The sequence below is a fragment of the Lampetra planeri genome, chromosome 27, assembly GCF_965212315.1.
Source record: "Lampetra planeri chromosome 27, kcLamPlan1.2.h2, whole genome shotgun sequence".
Lineage (NCBI taxonomy): Eukaryota > Metazoa > Chordata > Hyperoartia > Petromyzontiformes > Petromyzontidae > Lampetra > Lampetra planeri.
This window is the reverse complement of record NC_136133.1, coordinates 7,001,207-7,028,935: the sequence shown is the minus strand read 5'-3', so window position 1 is coordinate 7,028,935 and position 27,729 is coordinate 7,001,207. Positions and strand designations below refer to the sequence as shown.

Below are 27,729 nucleotides of genomic sequence, written 5' to 3'. Positions count from 1 at the left end.
TATACCAAATCAGGTACTCATTTAAGTCTAAATAGACCCGGGGAAGGTACATGACCGGCTCAGATCCAAAGCTTGAAAAATAAATATAAAAGTGTCCTGTTCAGCCTGGAATTTTCAGATGAAATTTAACAGCCTCACGAAATGTATTGATTAAGATCAACCTAAATTTTCGTGTTTTTTTTTCAAAGTTTCATTGGAGAATAATAGTTCATGTACATGGGGGCCTTGGGTTTAAGAAGGAGCCTTTTAAATAAATAAAGTGTTCATTATTTTATTTAAGTCCCACTGATGTTAGCCGTGAGCGGATATCAAACTCAGATCAACGGGATCGTAACGCAGTGCACCGAGCAACGACCCCGTCCACAAAAGACAAAGACTGTTAGGGCCATTGCTGTTCGCGAGCACCTATGAAGGCCGATACGGTACACAAAGGGGGTGAGTGGCCAGCACATCGCTCGGACGCACCAGCTACTCATTTGAGGCTGAGTCGGCCTAGGGGAGGGCCAGGACCGGTTCAGATAATCAGCACTATTGTTGGCTGTGAGCGGGAATCTCACTTGGGGCGCCGGGTTCGTTGCACAGCACGCTAACCACTGTGCCACCGCTCCCGTCTACACACACTCACCATAACATACCGATATGTTTAAGGATGGACGTTCTCAACCAGTGTGTACCACGACTACTACCTGCTATGGCTCAGAAACACGGCCACGTATGATGAGATCAGCTCGTGTGCAGGAGGCGCTGGGTGGATTGTCGTTGCATCGCAGGATTTCGAGGAGTGGCGGCTGCGGCTTTCAGCCAGCAGTGGATTGACCGTGCCTCGTGATTATGCACACGCACACGGAGAACGCTGACTTTTGCGAAACCTGGCAAGTTCCCGTTTCATGCGCGCGGGAAAGCTCAGGGCCACCATCCCCCCTTTTGCATGGCGATCGCTTTGCTCAGCGCAATGCGGTGACTGTTGTGGTCGCGATTTTTCCGCTTATAGCTGGCGTTTAGGTCAGGTGGCGTTCGCGCGCCTCGCTCAGCGTAGTTTACCAAATGCTTAGGGCGATGTGCGTGATGCCGCGTCCGTCCGTGCCAAGCAATTCATAGAAATGACTGTTGTGTGTGACCTCGAGCACTTTATTTGGCAGGAACATAAATGACCCTGCATGCAAAAAATGTGACGGGTGTAATTTTATTGGGGATGGTGTGGTTGGCCCAGTGGTTAGCAAGCTGCGCTCTGAACCCCGGGTCCCCCGAGTTCAATTCCTGGCAACGGTTAATGGACATCAGAGGCGAATGATATCTTAACCGTGCTGATACATACGTGGTAGGGTTTATCTCTTGCGTTCAAAAACTTTCGAGGTACCAGTCGCAAGGACCAAGTGTATGTTCCACTTGTGCTCACTGTCTGACTGTAACTTGCCTGTCCCTCCGATACTACGTATCTCCTTAGCTTTAGGTTTCATTACATGTGTAATAAAGGACTTCGTCACACACTGCTGGTCTCCGTTGCTCTTTATTTAGCTTCTTGCTCGCACCCCGCTGGTCCTGACAGCGGACCAGCGTCTCCTCACTCGCACCCCGCACGCGCTTTCTCGTCAGTCCTTCCGCTCCCCCACTCTGCACACCGCTGGCCGACGGTGTGCCGAAGCTCCTCCAGCCAGGTGGCTGATGGCGCGGATCCCCTCCGGCCACCCAACGTGGTCCAGCTTCTTAACTCCAACAACTGACCTGGAGCCCTTCCGGGCTCCCACCTATATCCCCATTACCACGTGATCCTGTCTCCCCCCTTCAGGACCGTCAGATCGGGCCTTCCCATAGCGCCCTGTTGGCTCTACCCCCCGTTCACCTCGCTTCCGATTGGACCCAAGGTGAACGGCGGGCCCTCCCATATGCCTCCATACTGGGCTCCGCCCCCCAATACCCCGGGCCGTATGATTGGGCCAGAGCCCAGCAGGGAACCCCGTTTACGCTCGCATTACACATGATTCGAGACAGTCAAGAAAACCTCATCTGTGCGGTTCATAGACGTGTAGTGTCTTGTAAAATTACTCAGACTGACACGTTGTAACAAGTCACCTACTTACACTTTATTAACCCATTTCCGCACCAGTTGTAGGCACTCCTATCGCTATCTGTGCGGTCACTTCTGTTAACCAGTTCTCACTCTTATTTACGTTACACCTCACTAACCTGCACACAGCAGCTCTCAGCATCTCCGCACTCAAGGCTTCGCACACATCAACTCTTACACAGAGGCTTGCACTCAGCAGCTCTCACACAGCTTGTCACCCAGGGCTTGCACTATGCAGCTCTCACACAGCTTCCCCTACTCCACCGATGCACTCACCTACGTTCCCTCAGACCCACTCACTCATCCATCCCGGGCGGGGGGATCAACCATCACCCACCCGGCGACTCGTGAGGTTTGAGGTCCTTTCCTGGCTTGATAGGCAGTGGCGAGACATCTTCTTTCTCTGGTCTCCAGCAACATGAACTCTTGCTCCGCTCTCACGCGCGTCCTTATATCCCCCTCACAATTGTCCAGCTCCTCCCTTGTGTCTCTTTAGAGCCACACAGGCTGGCGCCCGTCAGGCTATCAATCACCCCTTATTGCACGTCTCCCTGGCAACACCTCCGGTGTCAGCGTGCAACCCCGGGCCGGCCTGGTCTGCACCAGCTTCTCTCCCAAATTAGGTGGCCGTTTGCCCGTGCAACCTCATCTTGCACACGCACACGTGTTTGTCCTCGGTTGCCCTCGACCAACAGTGTGCGCCACGTATTTCACCACACTACAGACGTATAGTTCTGACATTGTTGTGCTCAGTTCATTCCCATATATTCGGCAGCATAAGAATAGCTGATCTTGTTTATTCAACTGGCTAGTTAACCGTGTCCCAAACTCCTTTGCACAGCTCCGGGATCCTTTCCACCATAGTTTCATCCACTTCAGTGTCAGTGCTGCGAGGTATTTCCCTCTGTGCCAACTACTTTATTTGATTACAACAAAAATACTTGCATATCTCCCTCTGCTTCACCTCGTAATATTTATCCGGTCTCGTCTGCTTTGCAGGATGAACCTTTTAATATTTATTCACAACCAATGGTTATTTAGTTGGGTGTCCAATGCCCACGTTGTACAGTTTCGTAAAAAACTAGAGCGATGTCGTACAGGCTGAGTGGGTTATTTGACCATATTTCACCACACTTGTCATTGTGAGTTAATAAAAACGGCCCATCATAGACTTCGGAGCATAGTAGAGTACAGTAAATGGTTTTGCTGTTTTGCTGCACTACCCTCTGCTGCCCACAACGTTATATTATGAGACGATATATGGAGTGTATACATGTAGTTACGCATGTATGCACGTATGTATGGACAGTTATACCCCGATGTACGTCCCCCCCTATTAAGTCGTTTCGCAAATATGTCGTCACTTCATGAATACACGTCTTGATTTGCGTTGCCTCAACCCACATTTACAACGCTGACAGCATCGTCATCCATCCTTTCTCATTATCCGTTGCCTCGGCGTCCACGTACCCTGTACAGCAGTGTTCTTCATTGCAAGGCCCGCGAGCCACTGGCGGCCTCTGTTGGCCTTTAGTGTGGACCCTGACAATATACGAATGTGAAAACACCCATTGTAGGCGGTGTGGCGGCCCTCGCACTGGTATCTTATCAGTGAAAGTGGTCGCCCTCTGAAAATTAGTAAATAACATTGCTATATGGTGTTCTTAAATATCTACCCTAGACACCAGGTTAGCTCTCTAAAGACTCTCAATAATGGTTTGCCTCAAAAGCCTCGGTGGTGGCACCATTGTCATTTCATATCTCAACAAGCAACCTGTTGCAAACAATATAACAGAGGATTGCATACGCCGTTAATGTGACCTTTGCCAAACGAACACGAGATTGAAATGACATGAGCCGCGCACCAATCACAGACAAGACCATAACGGAGGGCGACTTTGGCACGGTGGCACCTCTGTCTGAACCATTAAAATTGCTGCGGTTACCACTCCGCTTGCCATTTTCGATGATCGGCCAGCGAATGCTGAACATGAACGCTTCTTTCCATGGCGAAAAGTCCAGGAGGTGGACAACCAACCCAAAATATATCGGTGTAAAGCTTGACTTGCCGAGGACACCCGAGAGGCAGGTCTGCGTGGTAAACTAAAGCACAAACAAAACTTGCGGGGCACGAGCTGGAGAGCGACCGCGTGAACTCTGCATGCCGCCACGTTGGCCTGCATGGTTTTTCACCCGTAATGTGTTCCTGTCTGGGCGAGGAACATTCGCACAAAGCACTTGGACCCCTTCCTAAATTTAGCAATGCACATCATCACCGGCACACTCACCTCCACTCATCTTCCCTGGCTGGCGAGGCTATCAAATATTCCACCCACCCCACTATCAGTACCCGCAAGCTCGACTCTTGATATCTGCATTGATAGTACCACGCTAAAGGCAACACGTAACCCACCCATCCACGAAGATCTCCAAAACATACGGCAAGCTCGTTCTAGAACTGACTGATGCACACCAATATGAACGCAGGAGTCGACGCTACAACATTGGAGACAATTCTGATCTATTACGGTGACGTGCCGAACAAACATCTGGCATTGGATTTCACCAATGCACCACGTGGTGATGACCTTGCCTGAAACAATGGAGCACGTAACCTGAAAGCAATGGAGCACGTGGTTCAATTGATTGCCACATGACCTATCACGGTCATAGCCTTCACGAGTGGAACATCAAAGAGACCCAGATTGTGATCTCGGAGACCCCTGACCAAACAATTTAGTGCATTGTAAATCACTGAAAACTATGGGAAGTCAACATAGGCACAGCAGCAGAAATTAATTGAGCGTCAAATGAAACTGTCGCGTGGCTTTCCAGCCTGGACATGTACTGTATCTTTAAGGAGCATATTCATTATGCGATATGCAGTAAGAATATGCCAGTTCTGTATTATAGCTATCAGTATGAGATCACTTCATGACAAGGCCGTATTTCCCCGTTCCAAGTGTATTTTATTTAACCAGATGAGAACTCAAGAGATCGAACATGCAACGTTGGCTTGTTATGTCTGTGATATTTATATATAATAAATATGTATGGTTTTTGTATATGTTATGCCCATATGATATCTCTGTGTTCAAGATGTGCATGTTAAGTCTCTATGATAGCACTACTTAATTTGTATGGCATATTTTTGGAATTTCAACATATTACAAATTGATGTCGAGGTTTGATATCCATTCAACTGCTTCAGGAGTAGCCGCTTAGATTTGTTTCAGATCGTCGTTGAATGATCTGATTGTTGTACGGTTTGAAATGTTGCACCACCACAGTCACAAACTGGACTCTCGTTAATTCTCCATTTGTGATAGTGTCCACATCTTCCATGGAGTGTCCGGATCCGAATCAAGGAGGACCAGATCTTTCTCGGAAGGTCAGATCCGGGTTGGAGAATTATGTGGTCGCTGATGATGGATTTCTGCAGCAGGTTGGTGTTTGCTCAGGCTTCCCTCCATCGTGCTTTGGTGGTCAAGTCAACGTCATGGAGGTTCTTTGCATATTGACAGAAAGGGTTTTAGGGATTTGAGTTTGTGCAGCAGTATCATGGAGATGTGCTTGTTTATTAGGATGTTATAATTTCTGATAGTCGTGCGATACTCCCTCACACACGCGGCATCGCGGCAGAGCTACAGAGGAATAATGTTTGTGAGGACCAGAAGCCACTTCAGCGGTGTGCTTTTTGGCGTCCCTGAGATGATCCTCATGGGTACATTTAGCTGTGTGTCCACCAGCTTCATGTGCATGCTTTTGTTCTAGGCTGGAACACAATATGCTGCCACAGAGAACTACCGCTGTGGTGGCCGTCCGGAGCATTATTGCGTTCCCCCCCCCCCCCCCCATGTTGTTCCGGTGACTATATGAAGTAGATTAACTCGTGATTTAGTTTTTATAGCAGTATTCTGCAGATGTTCGCGGAAGGTGAGCCTCCTGTCCAGAGTTACACTGACATATTTTTGGTGACTTTTCGTGCTGGACCTCTTCGCCACAGAATGTGACGGCCAGTTTTTGGTCAGCATTTGCATTTTTCAGGTGGAATGATGTTACCGCAGTTTTACTTGGGTTTGGCCAGAGCTTCCAGTACTTGAAGTACATTTCGAGTTTCTTGAGGTCTTCGAAGAAAGGTTGCTTTGTACCTCAGTTTGGGTCCTTCGTTTGATGGTAAGTGCCAGATCATCGGTGTCGCCAAATTTCAAGCTGATGGTAACAGAAAGGTCACATATATATGTTAAAAAGTGTTGGAGCAAGCTCTGATCCTTGTGGGAGCCGGTTATTGAGTAAGCGGACTCTGCAGATAGTGTTTCCCAGGTGGACCCGGTATTGCTGGTTGGACACGAGTGATGATAGGCGTCGGAGGGTCTGCTGGCATCTGATGACCATCAAAACCGTTAGCATGAGGCCCTCCCGCCATACTGTGTCATAGGCCGCTGATAAGTCGACGAAAGCAGCTGTTGTGATGTCATTGCGCTGGTAGCCAGCTTCAATGTGCGAGGTGAGTGCCAGCACTTGCTTGCATGTGCTGCGGCCAGGGCGGAAACAAGCCTGTTTAGTTAGCATAGCCTCCTCGAAGATTGGTGACGTACTGGTCAGTAGCATACTCTCGATGAGTTTGTTCACCGTGCTAAGCAGGTATATGGGGCAGAAGTTATTTGGTTTTGCGGTTGATTTCTTGGGCTTCGGATTCGCAATGACCCTCGTTTGTCACAATTTATTCAGAATTTTGCCTGAGGCCATTGTGTCCGAAAGCAATCTGACCCACCAGCGGCATCCATTTTGGCTAAGGTGTTTCAGGAACTTTGGATAAATCCCGTATAAACCTTATGATATCTATGTATGTTAGCACTGTATAATACCTAAATATCTTAGCTTTGTATGAAAGCTCCATATTATAAGGTATGATCGCTTTGTATGATATCTATATATTAATCTTTATGTTAGATATACATTATAGCTTGATATGCTCACTCTACATGGTAGCTCTGTCGGTTAGCTATTTATTTTGCTCTAAATGAAAGCTCTTTAGTTTATGTATGTTGCACTTCGTTGGCACTATACACAGTCAACAGTGATAATCTTTGTTAGCTCTGGATAAGAGCTCAGTGCCGTTGCTTTGTGTGATAGCTATGTGTGCATATACTGTATATGTTAGATATATTTGATAGCTTTGTATGATATTCCCATGTGATAGCTCTAAATTTCAGCTCTGTGTAATCGCTGTGTATGTTATCTCTGTATCATACATAGCGTTTTAGGATAACTCTGTACATTACCTGTGCATGGTGGCTCAGAATGAATCTCTATATAATATATTTGTGTGCTTGCTTTGCAGGATCTCTTAATCTTAACTCTGTATGGAACCGTTTATGTTAGCTCTGTATGATAGCTCAATAGAGTGCCCGTGTTTGATAACCTCTGTATGAAACACAGTGTAATAGCAATGTATAATTATCTCTAAGATATCTCTTTAAGATTATCACATTGTTTCTGTGTAAGTTAGCTCCATATGGTAGCTCTGTCTATTATCTATGTCGGTTATATCTGAATGATAGCTCTAAATGTTAGATGCTTGAAAGCTCAGTATGATTGCTCGGTATGATACCGACGTACACGATGTGTATAATTCCACTGGGCTATTGGAATCGCTTGGTGTTAGACGCCGTTGTGAAATATGTTTGTTGTGTCAATGGGTTCTCACCTTGATACATTATAGTAAGTCGTATTCTTATAATAATAATAATGATGATATATTAAATCGTTATCGCTAAATGGACATACACGCCAATAAGATGTTGTAATAAGAACTTGTGATTATGAGGATAGTGAGCCCCATTGCGTCACATTGTTTGAAAGGGGCATAGGTGAGGAGGTGGGGGGGGGGTGCAAAGACGCAATGTTAAACAAACTTTAAACGTGTATGTATGTTGAACTTCTATCGCACCATACATAGCCAACCGTGCTCATCGAAGGTGCGCTGAACGAAATGAGTAACCATTTGCTTTTGTCTATCATGCATCGTTTGCCCGTAGCTCTCACCCCCTGTGTATAGATGAGTAGAGGCTCCGAGTCAAACGACTCATTGGACTTGCATTGTGTCCAGCCGTCATCCCCTCTTCCACCATTGCAGAGAGTTTGTATATGAAATTAAACGTATTTATAAAAAGAAGGGGGGGGAATTTGAACCTCCCCTCGCCCCCCTATCCCTAACGTGTTGACGGAGCTAAAACCTTGTTCTTGGGATAGCCGATTTAGCAAGACTTTATGTTGTGGCTCTTCTAGCAGCAGCTCCGAGATGCATTGGCACACATTCATACCTTAACCCCAGTGGGACTTGAAATGCCCAAACAATCGTGCCACGAGGCTAAAAATTGCTATAAATAAAATTTTCTTTACGATGAATCACCACCATCACCCTCATAATCATGTCTAATCCACTGCTGGATGAAGGCCTCCCCAAGCCGTCGCTAAATTTATCAAGATTTTGGCGATGTTAACGTGTGCTCAATAATTATAATGTTGCAGTAATTGTGCGTATCTTTTCATTTTCCATCTTCTGCTAGAATTTGACAATGTCCCACTATGACTTCACAGTACGAACAAATGCTTCCAACATTTGTATTACACTCTTAACAATATGTGCCACGGTTCATTAAAAAGAGAATTTTCACTGTCGCCCAAGTGTGTGGATGTGCATGTGTTGTAATAACCGCCACAAAACAACTACGTTGGATATATCTTTTTTTACATAACAGCAACTCAGAAGCTGACCTCGACCGCTGCGGTAGCCGACTCAGCGCTAACGAGTGGCTAATAAATTAAATAATATGCAAATTACACAAATTAAACAATTAATTGGCTCCAGTTCCTTTTCTGACGTCGGCAGTTCCTCATTGAAATTCGTTTAAAAAGGAGCGCCTGAGTCCAGAAAGGCACAGCGACTCGGCTCTGCAGCTCTCAACAGCTCCAGCTACAGCCACCACTGTCTCCTCTCTCGCTCTCTCTCCCCAACACTCTCACGCTCTCCGCTACTCGGGTGAGCCTGCAACACTTCTGCTCGGAGCCTCTCCGTGCCATTTCGAAAGATGTTGCTTACTTGTTAAATGCCCGTTTGAATCTTGCTTCGTGAGAAATGTTCGCATTGTGTGTGGCGGTGCGCTTGTCAAATTGTCTTTGTCGTCGTTGCTGCTGAATTCTGATGGCGATGGATCCACGCAGGGTTGGCAGCGCGTGCCGGCGTCCTCACACTCGATGGCTCTGCACCGAGTGTTAATTATGCTCAGTCGATCGAATGTGAAGACAAAACGTCGCTCGTTTGATGAACGTTTGGGTCGAGGATGCAATGCACTTGCAATGTGCGCCTACTCGATCAGAATAATGTTTTTTTTTTAAGTTAAACAATTAATTCGCCTCATTTAATTTCTGGACTAACCAGGGCACGAACCCGTTCGCTTCTGCCTTCGTCTCAAATTCAACAGCAGCAATGAAGATGCAGCCTTCCACGTGTCGCACTTCCCGGTGTATAACTTCGAGCGGCTAATCGCATTTTTGGCCAATTTTGGCAAATTTTGGCACGCGCATGAATCCCTTCGGTGCGAGATGCGTTTACGATGGTACTTAACGCACCCTGTCCGTTTTTATCTCTCGCCCATCAGCCTGCAGGAGCCAATCATCATGTGGATCAAGTGGATCGCCACGCTGGTCGCCTTTGGCGCCCTAGTGCAAAGTGCAGTAGCATGTCCCGCGCAGTGTTCGTGCATAGATGCTCCTCAGTATGGTGGGGCCAATATACAAACAATGCAGGGTTCTTAACCAATATTTAAGTTGCTATCAGGATATATGTAGTTAAATATATTAACATATATTTGATATAGTGTTAGAGATGAAGTGAATATGATATGTAAAATTTTCCAAAAAATATTTTGATTTTGTTTTTTTAAAACAAATAAGCCATTTGTAAAAAAAAAAAAAAAAAAAAAACTATGTTAAATAATTCGAATCTGGAAAATAAATTCCAATTCTGGAAAATGATCAAATAATGGTCAAAAAAATTGCATGCGTGAAATCATAATAATCGGAATTTTGAAAATAAGTCCAATCTAAAAAACTTGGTCCAATGAAATTACGATAAATGTATATATAGTCTGTCAACAGGTAGGTGCTGCATAAATCAGAGTGCACACTTGATATCGATGAAGGCGTCTCAAATGGAATTACATAAAATACAATTCACACAAAATCCCAAACCGTAGAATATATTTAACACTTAGTTTATCAATAAAGAAAACAAACAATCAATTAATGTGTATTCGTAAACACGAAAAGTCCTGTGTAAGTTCAAAGTTAATTTATTAGGTACAGCCCTGTGAGCCATTCGGCTCTTGAATCGGGTGCAACCGCAACAAACAAAAAACAAAAACATAAACAAAAAACATCTTAAAGTGAATATGTGACTGAGTGCAAGCTACTAAGCTAGCTTGCAAGGGAGATCCCGTGGTGCATTGGCACTACACAAGAACAACAACGACATCAAAGTGATACGTACAGAAGAAACGGGCAACAACGGAACAAAACGTGTCATAGGTGCAGGCAAACATTGTGCTTAAAGAACAATACGTAACAACATTAACAAAATAAACAACAGGCACATTGCACCACCAACAGCAATAAGGATGAGGTAATGAACTATTGGACTGGGCGTGAGCACGATGTGAAGCGAATGCGATCGAGCGATTTAAACAACAACAATAACCACCACGGGAACGCAGACAGGAATAGCACGTGACTCTCGGTAGAGATGCAGCATCCAAACTGTGTGTGTGCATTTGGAACGAGGTAAGGCCAGGGGAGGGAGCCGAGCCTCAGCCGAAGAGACGAGGGCATTCATAAAATATCAACATAGCAATATACTCCAGGAAATATAATTTACAATACATAAAAGCTTATCCTCCCTCATATTAAAGGTCATTTATTAAAATCAAGGAATGGCACAGTTCAAGGTAGATAGCCAGCTGTCCTGTATTGAGAGATATGCTATGAAACGTACTGAGAGATGTACACTCTCTTGAAAGAGGCGAGGTTATTTGAGCTCAACAGCTCGTTTTCCAAGGGCGACCTGCCCATGAAGGCGGAAATAATGCTACATGCACAGGGAATTACGAGGGATGATACGTTACAAGAACTAGTAGGAAATGAAACGCAGCGAGTGGCAAAAATATTTTAACAACAAATGGAATAATTACAACGGACTGGAGGAAGGCCTGCAAACGCGAAGACGCGTTTCAATGACAATGCATAAAGTGACAGAAGTAATTATATAAATAAAAATAATCAATGAAACACTTTGATCATTCGGGATGGCATTCGCATCTGTGGGTGTAATGCTCTTGAAGCAACAATCATAAGCTGCGTAGAGCTGGATGCGATTGCAAATCTCAGTGCCAAGACCGGTTCATTCCGAAATTTAAACGCAGCGATTGAGAATGCCCCGGAACACTGCGGTGTTCTCGAGATGAGCCGGGGTTGTGACCCATTCCATAACTGCGTGTAATTGTTCTTATATTTTTTGTTATAAATTTTGTTCCTTCAATAAAGATCGCATGAATGTGTAAAGGAGAGCCGACACAAGATTGCAGGGGTTTCGTCTTTTAATCATTTTCTCCCATCCACACCTGTCCCCAGCCGTCCCAATCTCGTTCCCGCCAAAGGCCCCTTCTTCCCGCCCGTTCTCCCCTTATATCTCCTCGATTACCACTCCCACGAACCCTCCTATTGGTGGGAATCTTTCCCCTGACACCCCTACAAATGAAACAAATATCTACCTCTGTTGATTGAATATTCTTTGGGTCAAGAATTTCACCACTGCCTTGCTCGATGTCGGGCGCCTGTGATGATATGAATCACAGGTAGCTGAAACACAGATTCTAAGCCAGGAAGACAACAATTCCAGCTCAGTCCATTATGGGCCATCTGCCCATTATTTTTGTGGATGACGATTCCTAACGACAATGGGGTTGTGTTCATAAGGTAGGGCCATGATTCTGGTGCTCATAAATTGCTGGCGCCTCAAGAGGAGCGTTGATGGCAGTGCACGTGGCGTGTAATCCAGCAAGGGTTGGTGACTCACCACACAAATGTTCAGAAACTCCTTTCCCGTGCGCGTAGAGTAGGAGCCATAGCCTGATTCGCAAGGAAAATGCAGTATAGTAAATGTGGACTCCACCTAATAGATCTTTGTGGGAGACATGTGTGGGTTTTATCCAGGTGCTCCAGTTTCCCCCCACATGTAATTGCTCATTAATTGGTCAACATCACTCTCATCTAAAGAAGACAACAGAGCTTGGGCAATTGTTGGCGCCAGTTCAGCGCATGGTTACCTTCCATCGTGTCTATGCTTTCTCCACGTGCCGTCGAGTCGTTCTCCGTTGTCGAGAATGAGCGAATACTGTCGTGGTGCATTACAAGTACAAATTATTCCAATAATAATATGGCAGTCAAGAAGAGACACTCTGGAGTGCACCTCAGTGTCAAAAGCATCACATATGGTAACCCTTTGCACTGACGAGATCAGTATGCTTGAGATCACAACAGCCACCACGTTCTGGGGTTTGCCCGGGATCAACCAGAGCAGTTGTGGGTGGATCCACCTTTACTGATCCCACCACTCTCCGGCCATCGCACCTCAGAGACAGAAGCGATTTCAACTCTCAGCTTATGTAGCTGCGACAACAGCAAGGGCAGATGACGGGAACGGGAGAGAGATGATAATCCAGGTGCTCACTCAGATGGCTTACCAGGGATTAAACACAGAGCAGGACTGTACTAACCTGGCAAAGCTTCCCCCAAAAGAAGTGCAGTATACTAAACCCAATGTGACCATTAGTCCCCTCGCATGTGCATAGGGGATGCTGCCGTGGTGTGATGTATATTACGCACGCTGGACTAACAATTCGGAAGGTCTAATGATGTAGATGCTTACCCCGAGCCCTCATTACTTTGATAGTGCATTGTCTTGAGCTGTATGCCTTTTGGCGTCCTCTGGTCTAGCACCAATTGAGCCGTGTCTGGTGTGGACCAATCAATTTCAAGGACAATGCATATATTTTCAGTGTGTTTTTTTTGCATTTTTACCGCAAGTATTGTGGTTAATGCACACATGAATCCTCGTAAACGGTTTCAGTTTTATTGCCAGAAAAAAAGTGGAAAAGCCTTCTTATTATCTTTTGGTACTGGCAAAGGAGGTCTAATGATGTAGATGCTTACCCCGAGCCCTCATTACTTTGATAGTGCATTGTCTTGAGCTGTATGCCTTTTGGCGTCCTCTGGTCTAGCACCAATTGAGCCGTGTCTGGTGTGGACCAATCAATTTTAAGGACAATGCATATATTATCAGTGTGTTTTTTGTTTGCATTTTTACCGCAAGTATTGTGGTTAATGCACACATGATTCCTTGTAAACGGTTTCAGTTATATTGCCAGAAAAAAAGTGGAAAAGCCTTCTTATTATCTTTTGGTACTGGCAAAGGAGGTCTAATGATGTAGATGCTTACCCCGAGCCCTCATTACTTTGATAGTGCATTGTCTTTGAGCTGTTCGCCTTTTGGCATCCTCTGGTCTATAGCACCAATTGAGACGAGGCTCTAAAGAAATCTGTTTCTGGTGTGGACCAATCAGTTTCAAGGACAATGCATATATTATCAGTGTGTTTTTTTTTTTGCATTTCGTTAATGCATACATGATTCCTTGTAAAAAAGGTTTCAGTTTTTTTGCCAGAAAAAGGGGAAAACCCTATTATTATATTTTGATACTGGCAAAGGAGATATAATGATGTAAACATGACAATTTATAGGAAACACATCGCTAACATAAAAAATATCATAAACGGCCTCCAGATGGTCACATCTTCGATAGATCGGTGCATTCAAACAGTTCTTAGTTTGAGCTCAGCAACTCTTCCCCCATCTCAAGCCTCACCTATTTCGATAATATTGGGGATCCGCCTGAACCGTTTAAATTTAATATCACAGCGCCGGATGTGCTCAGCCAACTAGCCTCAGGACAGACACCCTCCTCCATTGGGGCAGATAAACTACTCACTTTTTAGTTGGTCACAACGGATAATATAATCTATAAACCTCTAGTCCATCTCTATAACCTATCGATCAAGAAAGCCGCAGTGCCCCATGAATTGAAAACTGCGTTCATTCGTCGTCTTCGCCACAGGTGTATCTACAGACGACTCCAACAATTACCGGCCATTTTAGATCCTATCACCATAAATTTACATCTTTGAGAAGAGTCTCAAGGCCCAAATGAACAATTACACGTCTACAGATGGGCTGTCTCACCTTAAATAACAAGGCTTCTACAAAAAAACCCTTTCACTAACGTAGCTGTACTCGGCTTCCTTGATTTTGTATTTAATAGACTGGACCATGAGCAATACGATGCCACACTTTTCTTGACTTGTCCAAAGCCTTCGATACGATAGGTCGTGCAATCCTACTCAAACGACTCGACAGCCTCAATTTCTGCCGCCATACAATTGACTGGTTCAATAGCTACTTTTTTGAGCGAAATCAGGTTGTTTCCGTCGAAAGTTGGTACCCAAAATGTTTTAACCACGAAGGCAGTTCCACAAGCCTCCACACTTGGACCAATTTTATTCCCCCTCTTAGTTAATATTCTTGGAGACCAACTTAAATTCTCTAATGTGGGCATTTTTTCTGACGATACTGCAATAATGTTAAGTGGAATTTCACAAGAAGCAGTAATACCTTACATTACAAAGTGATTTTGCCCTCATTCAACATCTCCTTTGTTCCCTCAAATAAGTGCTGAAGGAAAATCAAACCAAAGTAATTATTATCTCCAATAAGATAAATCCTGCCACATTAACAACCCAGGTTGTGTATCAAGATAATCAACACATCGAACAAGTGGGGAATTACAAATACTTGGTATTCATCATCGAGTCCAAACTGAAGTTTCACTCCCACTTTGATTATATTGAAGATTAAGGTGATGTTTCGGCTAGACGATAAGAAGTGCTGCATCGGTTGGAAGGTGTGAACGAATCGATTGTGAAGACGATCTATTAATCACATATGTTGTTGTCTATGTATGTTTCTTTGTATAACACACTCAACACATTCATGTACAACGGAACAATGGAACAACGTAAATGTTTCACATTATCGCATGCATCTATTCCTCCAAGTAATTGAGGATATCAGTCATAAGACCGTCTACATAGCGAATCATTAACGTTCAAGAGACAGTGTCAGGGGCGAGCGTTGGGCGTGAGTGCCGTGGAGTGGGAAAGGTAATGAAGACGGGGGTTATGTGTTGAGGTGAAATTGAAAGAGTGTACACACAGAAGACATGGAGAGCGACTCAGCATATTTTAGTATAAAAACAAGTGCGGAAATCATCGAGAATTATGTAAACAAAGAGGGAGGGGGTGATACTTTTTGACCCTGGAATGTAACCCTATTTTTCTGATAGGGTCTATTCTTTGTCAAACGCGGTTTTTCCCAACACGGCATTTTCCAAAAACGTGTCATAGTTGGTAATATACACTGATTAACATCTATTTAACATCTATATTTCCATATACGCATCGCTTTATTGCTTTTTATTATTAAGTTTAGTTTGCCAAAAGCACGGACCCATTCTCATCCATTCTGCGTTCAATAACCGCCATCAGTATCTATGCTCTGAAGTGTGCCCCAGTTGTCTCTCTTTGACGGATATTTTACATCCCTTTAGGAACTTGTTGAACGTTGTTATTGTGTTGCTCTTTTTTCTTGAGACCCACTTTGTAACCTTCTTCATAATCTTATATCCCCTGCTGTTAATTAGCATTACTTGTCAGTAATAATCCGTTGATCAACACATTTTTATTGTAAAAATGTTCTCCGTTTAATATTCATGCCTTTGCGTCGTAATGACAATTTTTTGCGAAACATTTTCATGTTTCGGCGCGTGTGTTTTTTGTGCCGAAGTTTCTTGACACTCAGAAAGCACACATGCACCTGGGACTGCGCCTGCACGGACATCTTGTATCTCAGCACGTGGATCGGCCAGAATTCGGGTAAAGTCATTAAGGATAGTGTAAACAACCCAGATAGCGCTGTGTGCTCTGGTACCAATACAACTGTCCGTGGGTAATTTCCCTGCTCGACTCCCACAGCCGCCAGGGACTCGCATCAACTGCTCCATGTGATATGACATACGTCCTCGTCTCTTTATTGCACTTGTTAGTGGAAAAATAACTCTACATCTCGTTAATGTCTTTGCAAGGGTGAAAGGTTTTCAAAACGAATTTGCTTGAGGCAACTTATATTTCAGGTAATTGCATATTTGCCTTAAGTCCAAGGAAAAATGACACTCCTCAAACTGGGAATATACCACATCGGAGAACAATTAGTTTTTGATCAATCTCCCTCTTGTGCCAACCGTACAAGCCGATTTAAAGGTTCACAATAAACTACATTGCACCACACGTCAAAAAGAGGCGGATTTGTGTACGATGAAAATTATGCATTGTTCAGACGGTGACTTTAACAATCTGAAAACCTAACGTGCAGAAAACCGTCTATGCACGAGCCAACTCATCGAGACTCAAGTCTGCGGACTGCGCATCACACGGAAATGGCAGTAACCTGCCACACCGCTTAAATCCTGTCGACCTCGGCGCAACTCTCAATGAATCTCTGACGTCCGAGTCACCTCTGATTAGTACGGTTGGTTATGTATGTTGTGACAAAATTTCAACATACATACGTGTCGGGAAAATTAGGATGAAGGGGAGCTCAAAGTGTAATATCATCCATACACTGGCGAACACCTAATCGGGAGTGGATGCATCGACACTCAGGTAAGCCGCGTTCACTCTCTGCTGGTCACCAGTGGAGTGCGCACGTGCTGTAAGGTAGGCGTCTGAATGTGCAAGACAGATTGACCCATCAATATTATTAATTAAATTCCGTAGAAGCATTACTGGCTATCTAAAGCGAAGCAATTTAGACAGTGTTCACCTCTTGGCTGGCATTGTACACCTGCACATTCGACGTACGGTGCCCAGCTGTACAGATTGGTTACGTCATACCAAGGACCCAAGGCATCAGCTCTACCAGCTTATAGCAGCTGCCACTTTACTCAAATCACAAAGCTGTTGCCAGTAGACTTTAATTACATAGCAACTGCCACTAGACTCAAATATCATCACCAGCGTTGTATTACCACCATAAAACCTCTCAGCTGGAATGTACGACCTCAAGCAACATCAGGAGCTGCTCATATAGGACTTTAAATAGTGGATACTCTATCACCAGGGTCAGAAGAACCACGGACAAAATCTGGCGATACCTTAACAGCGTCAGTTCAGGTATTGGCCACTCCAGAGCAAATATATCTGTCAATGGTGGTCCATCTCGACCAGGTCCAGAACACGACCAACGTTTGTTGCAAGAATCAGACGATCCCTCACTCATCCTGTTATCTTACCGAGGTGTCGCACACAACTGACAAAATGCAGCACTGTCATGGGCCGTGTGAGGGCCTGTGTCCACATATGATTGTGACTGGTGGGCACAAAATGAATGAAGTGTTTTCTTCAACAGCCCTTGTCACAAGAATCTACGATGGTTATACTGGATATCGTTCCTTTTGGGTTTTTATTTCTCTATATCTCTCTCTGTATTATTGACCTTCTTTTTGGCTCCCTCCCTGTCTACATCTATCTGTACATGCATCTCTCTTGATATCTCACGTCCGTGTTTGTCTACATCCCTCCGTGTCTCTTTCTCTCCGAAGCCCATCCTCCAAGTAAGTAAACACCATTTAGAGCATCCATCCACTCGAGAACCTGAAAATTATTAACCTCATATATTCGCCTGCTTGGTGCCCTGCTAGATTCAGATGTCTTATTCGGTTAGAATTCTACGGTTTGGTTTTGGCTCAGCTCGGAAAATGGCAAGTGGTAAAACCTGTAGGGGCATGAGTGTTGCGAAGTCGTTGCCAGAACCGAGCGAGGTTCCGAGGCATTTAAGCCATTTCCCCAGAAGCTGAGCCTTAGTCCACGTTATTCTTTAATCTACAGTGCATGCATACATGTGTCGTGACTAACTCGGAGACGAATAGAGTTGGAGGCACTTCTTTATTAACAAGCACCATCGGGGTTAACACTTTTATAATTAGTTCGTCTATGGTCGGCGACGTTACTCAGTCCGGACAGTTGGTAGGCTGCCTGACTGGTGACGCCCCGAGATGGTGAAGATGGAGATGACGACAAGAAGGATGGTGAAGATGACGAGAAAAATGGTGGCGAAGACATCAGCAGCCCGATGGGGATCCCACTCCATACAACAGCCCCAAGGTCCCCTACAGGGGCCCTTCTTATACTGACAGCGTGGTCTGGCTTCACCCCCGGACACGCCACCTTTCTAGAACCTACCAGAGGGTTCTTGGTGTGCCCCTTCTGTGACCTTTCCCCTAGATCCCCCTCTGGTGTATCACGTGGCCTGCTGACGTCAGGGCTGCCGTAAGCCACAGATCCCCTTCCCTGCCAGCAGCCATCGCTATGAGGCTACACTACTATTATTCTATGCCACTACACATGTGTAGGTGGTATCGAGGTGCCTTACTGAGCCCACTCTGACCATACGTCAGAGGGAGTCGCCAGGCAATAGCCCTAGACAATGATTAACGGACAAGTATAGCTAGAGCAAGGAATAAGGAGTGGGGAATTTCACGGGAAAGTGTAGGACTGTTGGAATAATATAGGATTGGTGAGTGGAGATAGGGTGTGGAGCAGAAATAGGGGTGAAGGGTATACAAGAGAGAGGAAGGAGGGAAGTTCTGATTGCGAAGTCTGAGCAAGCGTGCATGACCTGCTTTGTAAATCTGTTGTGTCACCTGTGGGTCGTCAATATAGGCACCTTTGTAGAACACAGCGTGAGCCGAGTACCCTCAAATGGAAGTGCTTTTAAATATGTTTGTATTGATCACTAATTTCATGTTTGGTTTGGGATGTTTCCGTGGTGTAATGGTTAACACACTGGACTTGCAATCCAGAGGCCAACGGTTTGGTTCTATCTCCCAGTGCGGCAGTTGAATCGATGGTCAATTTCTTTTATTTTTGTAATTCCCCTGCCTCTATGCACCGAGTAAACATGGGAACATGTAGTCAACCAACAGGTGGGGTGTGTGTGGCGGGGTAAAGTGTAGGTATTTCACAATTTTCAATACGTCTGGCGAAGTGGACACCTTTTGCAAATGCGATTTTAAACCATTAACCTTATCCATTGCATTGATAATTCAATTATAAAGTCAATGTAATCCACATACTGTATTGTCGTAGTTTGATCTTAGCTTGTTGCTGTTATTGTTGTTTAGCTGCTTTGCCCAAGCATACATTCTATCTTGACAAAACAGCAAAAAATGTTTCGACGAGTACAATGTGTACTTCCATGCTTGAACTATATTTGGTTTTTCACAGATTTTTCTAAACGTTTTTCTATCTTACTCTTGTATACTCTCTTGTATTATTTGTTGATGTAATTGTTCTGACCCGCCCCTACTGGCTGGACATCGGTGAACAAGAGCTTTGTATCTTCATCAGATTCCTCGAGGAAAAAAACACGTTCTGATTCTGATCCAGAATGGTCCTCGAGCGCGCAATCAGAGCTTGTGGGGGAGCCGTCACCTCCGATTATCATGATTGGCTACGTATGGTGTGAAAGACGTTCAACACACATACGTGCATACATTTTCTCAGCATGATTGGCTACGTACCGTGCGAAAGAAGTTCAAGATGAATACATCCGATTAGCACGGTTGGCTACGTACAGTGCGAAAGAAGTTCAACATACATACATACATAGAATTTACTGGAGACTCTTCCGTCAGCAGCAGCGTAAAAAATAAATGTCGGGGCTGTCCCTTACCATATTATGCGATTCCGATGGCACGCTCAATTGCCAAAGATGTTCGAGTTTGTTGTTGTTGTGTTTCACGGGTGTTTTGTGATTTATGCTTCGCTTCAGCTGTGTTGTTCTAAAACGAAAAAAAACCTCCCATGTCAACCAAGGAGACCATTCAGAACTAAACCTCGTTGCACGTTTTCTTAGCGGGGTCGTGTTGCCCCTACTTCTGCCATGTGATCAAGAATAACGACGGCGTGGCATCCGAGAGGTATGAGATACGTACGCGACGTGGTCCACAGTCGTGCATCATCATCATTATCATCGTTATAACGTATTTTTTGTATCAATTCACTCCATCATCATTATCGTTATAATGGTTATTTGTATTCATTCACTCCATCATCGTTATACCGGTTAATTTTATTAATTAACTTCATCATCATCGTTAAAACGGTTATTTATATTAATTCACTCCATCATCATCGTTATAACGTCTGTTATCATTGATTCACTCAATCATCATCGTTATAACATTTATTATTGATTCACTTGATCATCATCATCGTTATAGACGTTATAATTAGTATTCGGTCACTCCATTATCAACAGCACAGCTGCACCAAACAGTCACAGGCCGCTACCACACGTGTCAACTCATCGCCCACGAGAGCTTGCGGTCGATGTGGGTTTTTTTTGCACGCACGAAGCAATAACGTCCTCTCGGGCGAGTCATGGAGTTTTATTTGTGTTTTGTGAATTCGCTGACGGCTTCCCCACAAGTTCTGTAAACTACGCGGACACCACCATCCACCCAACGCTTACTCCTGACTCATCACAGAATTCCCGCTCACCACTGCAACCCACCAACTCACCGCCCCTCCCTTCCCCCCTCCCCTCAAAATCCAACATCACACGCCACTCTTCGTCAAGTGTAGAGTGCTCCAGTTGGACGCGGACACAGCAGCGAACTGGTAATAATTAATAGGTGCTGCTTGCTGAAGAAGATAACAGCCGGGTTCATGACCTGTAGACGTGGTGAGGTAAGGGTCGGCTATAGTGTTTGGTGAGGCAGAGGATCCGGATTGGTATTGGGTGGGGAGTTATGTGGGGGTGAGCGATGGTGATGGGTAGCGGATGGTGAGTGGTACGCGACTGGATGGTGATGAGCAGTGGTTGGTGGGTGATGTCAGTGTGCCTGGCGAGTAGATCTCTACATAATTGGTTTTCCACGCGATTTACTTAGACTCCATATCAATATACTAATCATTTCGCGAGCCGAGCGAGTTTTTGCGAGTCTATGGATCGGCGATGGAAAGAGTGGGTGTTGAACGGTGGGTGATTTGGCTATGGATGGATAGTGATGTGCGATTGAGGAACGAAGTTTTTGGTGAGTTATGGTGGGAGGTGGCGATTGGTGGTGGTTGATGAGATGAGTCGTTGTAATCGGTGACGGACACCAAGTTATTGGTGATGACGGACGGTTGATGTTTGGTTGCTGATGAAGGAGTGATGACGTACGGGTGAATGGTAAGCAGTGAATGATGGATGATATTGGTGGATACAATCGATGGGGTGATGAGCTTTTCCGCGATGTATAATGAGCCAATCAATAACACGGTGCTCACCGCTCCCTTGTGTGATACAATCCTATGATGCAGACGCTTTTATAAATACACGTTGCATTGTGCTTCACTCACAAATTAATCCATATGTATCATCATCATCATGTAGTGCAATAACGATGCATTAAATCGTATCAATACAAACGACCAAACGCGTTACACATGATGAGAAGGCATTCACGGCCATGGCCAAACCTTGTGATGGATTCTAATTCGTATTCACGAAGGGTATCGCGTGCACTTGTGAGCGGGTGGGACTTGCTTGCAATTGGTGGCCGGGCGACGGCTTACAGCTGTTTTTGTTCTACGATTAAAGTCCCACTGTTTTCACTTCGCACGCGCCGTGGATTCTTGTTAGGTTCGTTTAGTTGCTTAATTCCGAGCTCGTTCGTTATTGTAAGTAAATAAAACCCCCCACAATAATCCGTAAATGAGCGCGATATGCAAGGGTTAACAGATATAGCATTTAAAATGTAAGGCTGAACTCGTCGTATTCATGCGTCGTATTCCATCCGATTGTCTTTAAGACGTGTGCTCTGTTAATGATAAATATTTACTATACATACACACGCGATCAAGCAATAGAACCGTTATAAAACAATTAACCAAAAAACTAAAAAGAATAGCAAAAATTTTCAAAAAAACACCCAACTATATAGACTTGTAGTATGTAAGTTAATTGCGTGGGAAAAAGAAAATAATACTATATTTTTATCAACCTAACGGCAAAAACTAACAATTGCTGTATGTAACCGCCATTTTTTTATAATACAAAGTAGTAACAATCTGAGAACAAAAGACAAAAGTAACACCGATTTAAGGCTGCAACATATTAAAAAGTGTCACAAGACCATGTAGACCGTACCACGTTGTTTAGTTATATGCGTCCATCAATACTAAACGTGGTGCACGTATAAATAACAACAAAAAATGGCCCGAAATTTTGCCACATTTTCTGGTGATACTGGAAAATTTGGGGAAATAAAACTGGAAAAAAAACATTGAAGCGAACACAATGCACCACATGTCACCATAAAACATCCATCGCCCTCTGCAGTTGCTCTGGTACCAATACCCCCGTCCGTGCAGTCACCGAGGCCAGCACTAGCCCCTCAAAATGCCCAGGCTACGTTGCTACGACCACGACGCCGACGACGACCACGCCCGAAATCATCCCAGAGACCACAACCTTGCCGCAGACCGTGATCACAACCCAGAAACCCAGGTCTCTGATGAATTTCAACTGCAGCTCAATTCAGGAGAGGAAGAACGACGGCGGCGACTGCGGAAAGCCCGCCTGCACAACTCTCCTGAACTGCGCCAACTTCCTCAGCTGCCTCTGTTCGACCTGCGCCCTCTGCAAGAAACGTTAATCGGTGTGCGACGGTCGGGGAGGGCGGTTGGTAGGCGGGCGGGGTGGGGTGGGGGGTGTAGTGGAGAAGGTGGGTGGAAGGAGATGGAGGAGGAGAGTAACAAGAAGAGACGATTTGATTGAAAGGTTGACAAACTTCTCGCGCAAACTCCACCACCTTCGCGTCCGAACGACCACGAGGATACCGCGACGACGACGACGATGATGATGACGAAACCAAGCAAGGATCAACGACCACTCTTGTCGAATCGCTTCGTCGGCGGCTGCTGCCGACACACACGCACGCACGCGCACACGCACGAGCGCATTTGAAAACAAATAGAGTTCCGATTTAATTTGTTTGGTTTTTCCGATCCGTGTGATGCAGCAGTTTCGGCGACTGTCGATTTCGTCGCTTATTTTACTTAGTTTATAATTTTATGTTTTTATTTGATCAAATTATATAACTTGCATATTCTCTTTTTTAAAGTATAGTCAACAGTTATGCAATACGTTAATCACCGCTTAAGTGACGTTTCGCTGGTAGTTAAGAGTTTAATTCTACGAGTTCATGCGTGAAGAGTTGAGTATTTTGTCACCCAATACTCTCGATCGTGTGTTTTCGTGACGCGATCGCTGTTTCCTGGCTCGGCTCTCGGCTACTGTTCACCATTCGCCCACGTCTGTCTTCGCTTCATCCATACAACTACAAAATAAAAATGATTTAAAATTTCAGTCGTTGCATTTTCGCTGTCACTCTGTTCGCGATGCCCACGCGTCACGGTTACTCTCGGACCCTCGCAACGGTCTCACTGTCCGACTGAAGGTTTCATTGGGTCTCTTGATACAGGACACTGAAGCATATGTTCATATCTATAGACATATATATGGTAATTGAAACGTCATTGTAGGACTTTTCGAATAGAATATGGATAGAACATTTTACATAGAGACGGTAGTTGGTAGGGGACACTGATATTAACCATAGTTAGAGAACATTCATAGGGTATAGAGTACATAACACCATTGACAGGAGATTTCATTTCACACTATCGATGGAGCATAGAGTACAGAACATTGATAGGAACTTTAGCACAAGGACATTAACATAACATATTGCACAAGGTGTCCATGAAGTCCCTACCTATTTTGTTGAAATCAAAGCAATTTCGGGCACCCCATGCAATAATATAATCAGAGGTATACTTATTAATAAAACGTAAGCATTGGCTTCTAGACGAGCACTGTCAATATCTTTGCACAGCTCAAATCTTGTCAGCTGCATTGCGGAACACATTTTGCAGCATCTGTGGAGTTATTATTAGTAACCGCAGCCCCTATATAGAATCTCCTAAATCTTGTAGATCTGTAAGTCATGTTTGATAACAGCTCCTGACTTGATAAAGCTCCTTGCTTCGGAGATGGAGTTGTCCAGGTCCTGTTACCGCCGCGTCCAATCCAGCAATTTGGAACACGTCCATGAAGGTTCTCCCGAACAATAATTAACGATAAGGAGCCTCGTCTTATTCAAAGTGTTATTACCATCACACGTTCTTGTACATTCACATTCATAGGATCCTGAAAATATATATACCATTAGTTCAATCAAATACATAGGGACTTAATAGACACCCTGTACAGAACATTCATCCGAACAATAGTGATGTAATATTTACAGGTGCTTTAGCGTAGAACATTTATTTTAAATCGATACAAACCACATTCATAGCACGTTCCACCGCTATGTGGTATTTGGTACAGATGACCAATAGGATCCCTGCTAGCCAACAGTGATTGGGACCACAGAGCATTTGACAAACAACAGTCAATCAAAGGGCCCATGGACACAAACGTGGCTTCGGTAGAGAATATCTCCTTACGAGTATTGATGCACAACATTCATTTATAAGGTGTTTCATATCAACATCACTGTTGGTAAACACGATTAATATTGCCTCTGAAACAAAACGATAACACTTGGTATCGCTGTCCCTTTATGAGCAAGGACGACGATGACGCCGCTGATAAATATCACGGCTCGTGTGCGCGACTGTGTCTAAGGGGAACATTGCGTCGGTGGCGGTATGTCTCCCACAGTGGCTGAACTTGTAGTTTGACGTTTGAGGAAAGGCTTGAGTTGAGTTGTTTTTACGAAATCAAAGCAATGGGAGGAATTTTTAAAAATAACACGGATTAATTGAGTCCCATTGACGTCCAGATGGTCGAGGTTTTTTTTTTGTTTACAAAAATTCATAGGATTGCGGAACACGAATTGGACGATGATCACGGTATATTAAGCTGCTTGGCATCGAGATGTCCGCTAATATTGACAAGATCTTTTGCAACGAGATAGATTGTGGCATGTTATGGTTTTCATGGCATAATCGTATTTGTCAAACAACATTGGCAATCCCATATTCGGAGAACATGAACAGGACACCATTAGAACAAATGTAGGTAAAACGCCCGCGCCATCAAGATGGAGTTGGGTATATCACGCACGGGCAGCGTCATTGGTACGGAAACATAAAAGGCTCCCTCTGTCACGCACATTACCTCGCAACGTACCATTCACGAGGCCTCCGCCACGGTACAACGAAAGGGGCCTCTTGGCTCCCAAGCTTGAGAGGGCCTTTAGATTAGATCACTGGGGGGGTGGGGGCGTAGTTCGCTGCCCAACGGCCGCCCTGGTAAATACAGCAGGTGTATCAACCAAAAACAACAAACGAAAAGCGCCGTCTGCATAACAACTATTCCATTATTTTTTTATAATCTATGTGAGCTAATTAGGAAAACGCCAGTAGACAACGAGCCCATTTTAGGGCACATTCCATCGAGACACAGTTAATATACATAAACGGAAGGACGCGCATGCATACAAAGCAACGTTCGTATATTGTTAGACTTAATCAATAGATAGATATACATGTACATATATTACCATGTAGTGTGCACGAAGTAAAAACAATGCCCACAATAGCCACCATGCGCCCGATCTCGGGTTGAGCCTGGGATTGGGCTTGGATGTGCGACCAAATGCATAACAGGTATTATAGGGTCCTACGGGGCAGCGTTGTCAGTCGTGGGCAGTGCAACCCATTGTTGTATTTTACTACGGCTCTGTCGTCTGTGCTTCTCACCTTGCTCAAAACCGCAATGACCGGCGCGGTGAAGTATGGTCAAATATCAAAATCAGAAAGTGTATTCATAGAGGGAATCCGATGAGATATAAAGCTCTTGTTCGCAGATGTCCACGTCCAAACAGCCGCACCCAGGGATCCTCCCGGCGAGGGGAAGCCCTCATCCCTCATCTAGCAGTGGAATGAGAAATGGCACGCATGCTATCAGTGCGGTGGTGAATAATACTGCTGCGCTTGACATTGTCCATTGAAGTGCACCTGTTCGTCAGAAAATGAGAAGTCAAATGTTGCTGCTATAATAATCCTCGAGTCGCACACTCGACCCACACGGGCTGACAGCGACAGCAATCGCAGCACAAAAGCGGTCGTAACAACAACACCACGTGCTCCAACTTCCTCTTTACTTGCCAGGAGGTCTCTTTTAATTATTTCATCAGCCACTGCACGCAATGTATATTATAAAAAAACATCACATATAGCGTTGAACAGACTGTTGGGGAAAGTGCTGTGAGCGAGTACCTTAGTACCTATGAAGGCCGTCACGGCACACGAGGGGGTATGGGTGGTCAGCATCACGCCCGGCGGGCTTTGTCTCTCTAGTACTGATGTCAACACACCGCACCAGGTACTTATTTAAGGCTGAGTCAACCTAGAGGTTCGGATATCCATCGCCACTGATGCTGACTGTGGTCGGGAATCACACTCATAATGCTCATTTCGAAGCGCGGGGTGCTAACCACTGATCCCAATGGCACACATTACATTGCGACGTAACGCATAACCGCGAATTGGACACGTTCACTATAGGGCATAGGTAGTTGAAACAACGGTGCAAGTCAGTTTCTGACATTCCCCACCTCTGTCCACTCAGCACCAGGTCGTCGATCGACAGGTGGGGTAAAGTGTGGGTAGTCCGCCACCCCCACCTCTTCCAAGATGTATGAGCAGCGTAGAACGGTAGAGCGCCCTCTAGCACTCTAGAGCTCCCTCTAGTGGAGGGCCTTCCGCCAGTAATGGAGTGGCTTATGCAAGAGATTGCAGGGATGTACCTTTAACTTTTACTGTAGCATTATTCATGAAATCCCACGTAAAATGCGTTAGATTTTTCAGCGAGAACTCAAACCTCACCCAGCCTGCCTGCAACATGTGACACGGGCCATCTGAGCCACTGCTAACATCAGTGGCGAATGATAATTATGTTCCAGTCATGTCCGTCGCCACTCCACCAAACCCGTACTGACCATCACGGTGAAATATGGGGCGGAGCCCTTCATCTCGTAGTGCCCTAACAAAGGGCTGCATGATATTAGAGAGATATAGGCCGAATTAGTTGGACAAGCACTGTTAGCGAGCAACGATTAAGGCAGACAAGATGGACAATACTGTTTCATGCTATTGTAATAAAGAACTTGACCACGATGTCTGGCTCAGTGTCCTTTATTCGGTTCGTACTGTATTCCCACACGGCTGTCTCTCTTATCCGTTCAGTCCCCACAGTGCTGGCTCCGATGTCGCCCCAGTCACCATCAGCTGCCCTGCTGCTGTTCCTTGTCGCTCTCGTAGCCCCACAGCAGCTCCGCTGCTGTTATCTCACACAGCCCCCTTGGCTGTTC

The 27,729-nt window shown here is 44.9% G+C and overlaps 2 long non-coding RNA genes across 2 annotated transcripts in view; both read left to right on the top strand.

Moving 5' to 3' along the window:
• Positions 1-9,010: 9,010 nt before the first annotated feature.
• LOC144728092 (uncharacterized) overlaps positions 9,011-27,729 on the top strand; it is an 87,603-nt gene continuing 68,884 nt past the window's right edge. Inside the window, exons 1-2 of the long non-coding RNA XR_013587478.1 lie at positions 9,011-9,110; positions 9,730-9,819. This is a non-coding gene — a long non-coding RNA (uncharacterized LOC144728092). The remainder of the gene's footprint in view (positions 9,111-9,729; positions 9,820-27,729) is intronic.
• LOC144728093 (uncharacterized) lies at positions 16,109-23,711 on the top strand. Its single transcript, XR_013587479.1, has 2 exons — positions 16,109-16,211; positions 22,683-23,711. It is a non-coding gene; the product is annotated as an uncharacterized LOC144728093 (long non-coding RNA).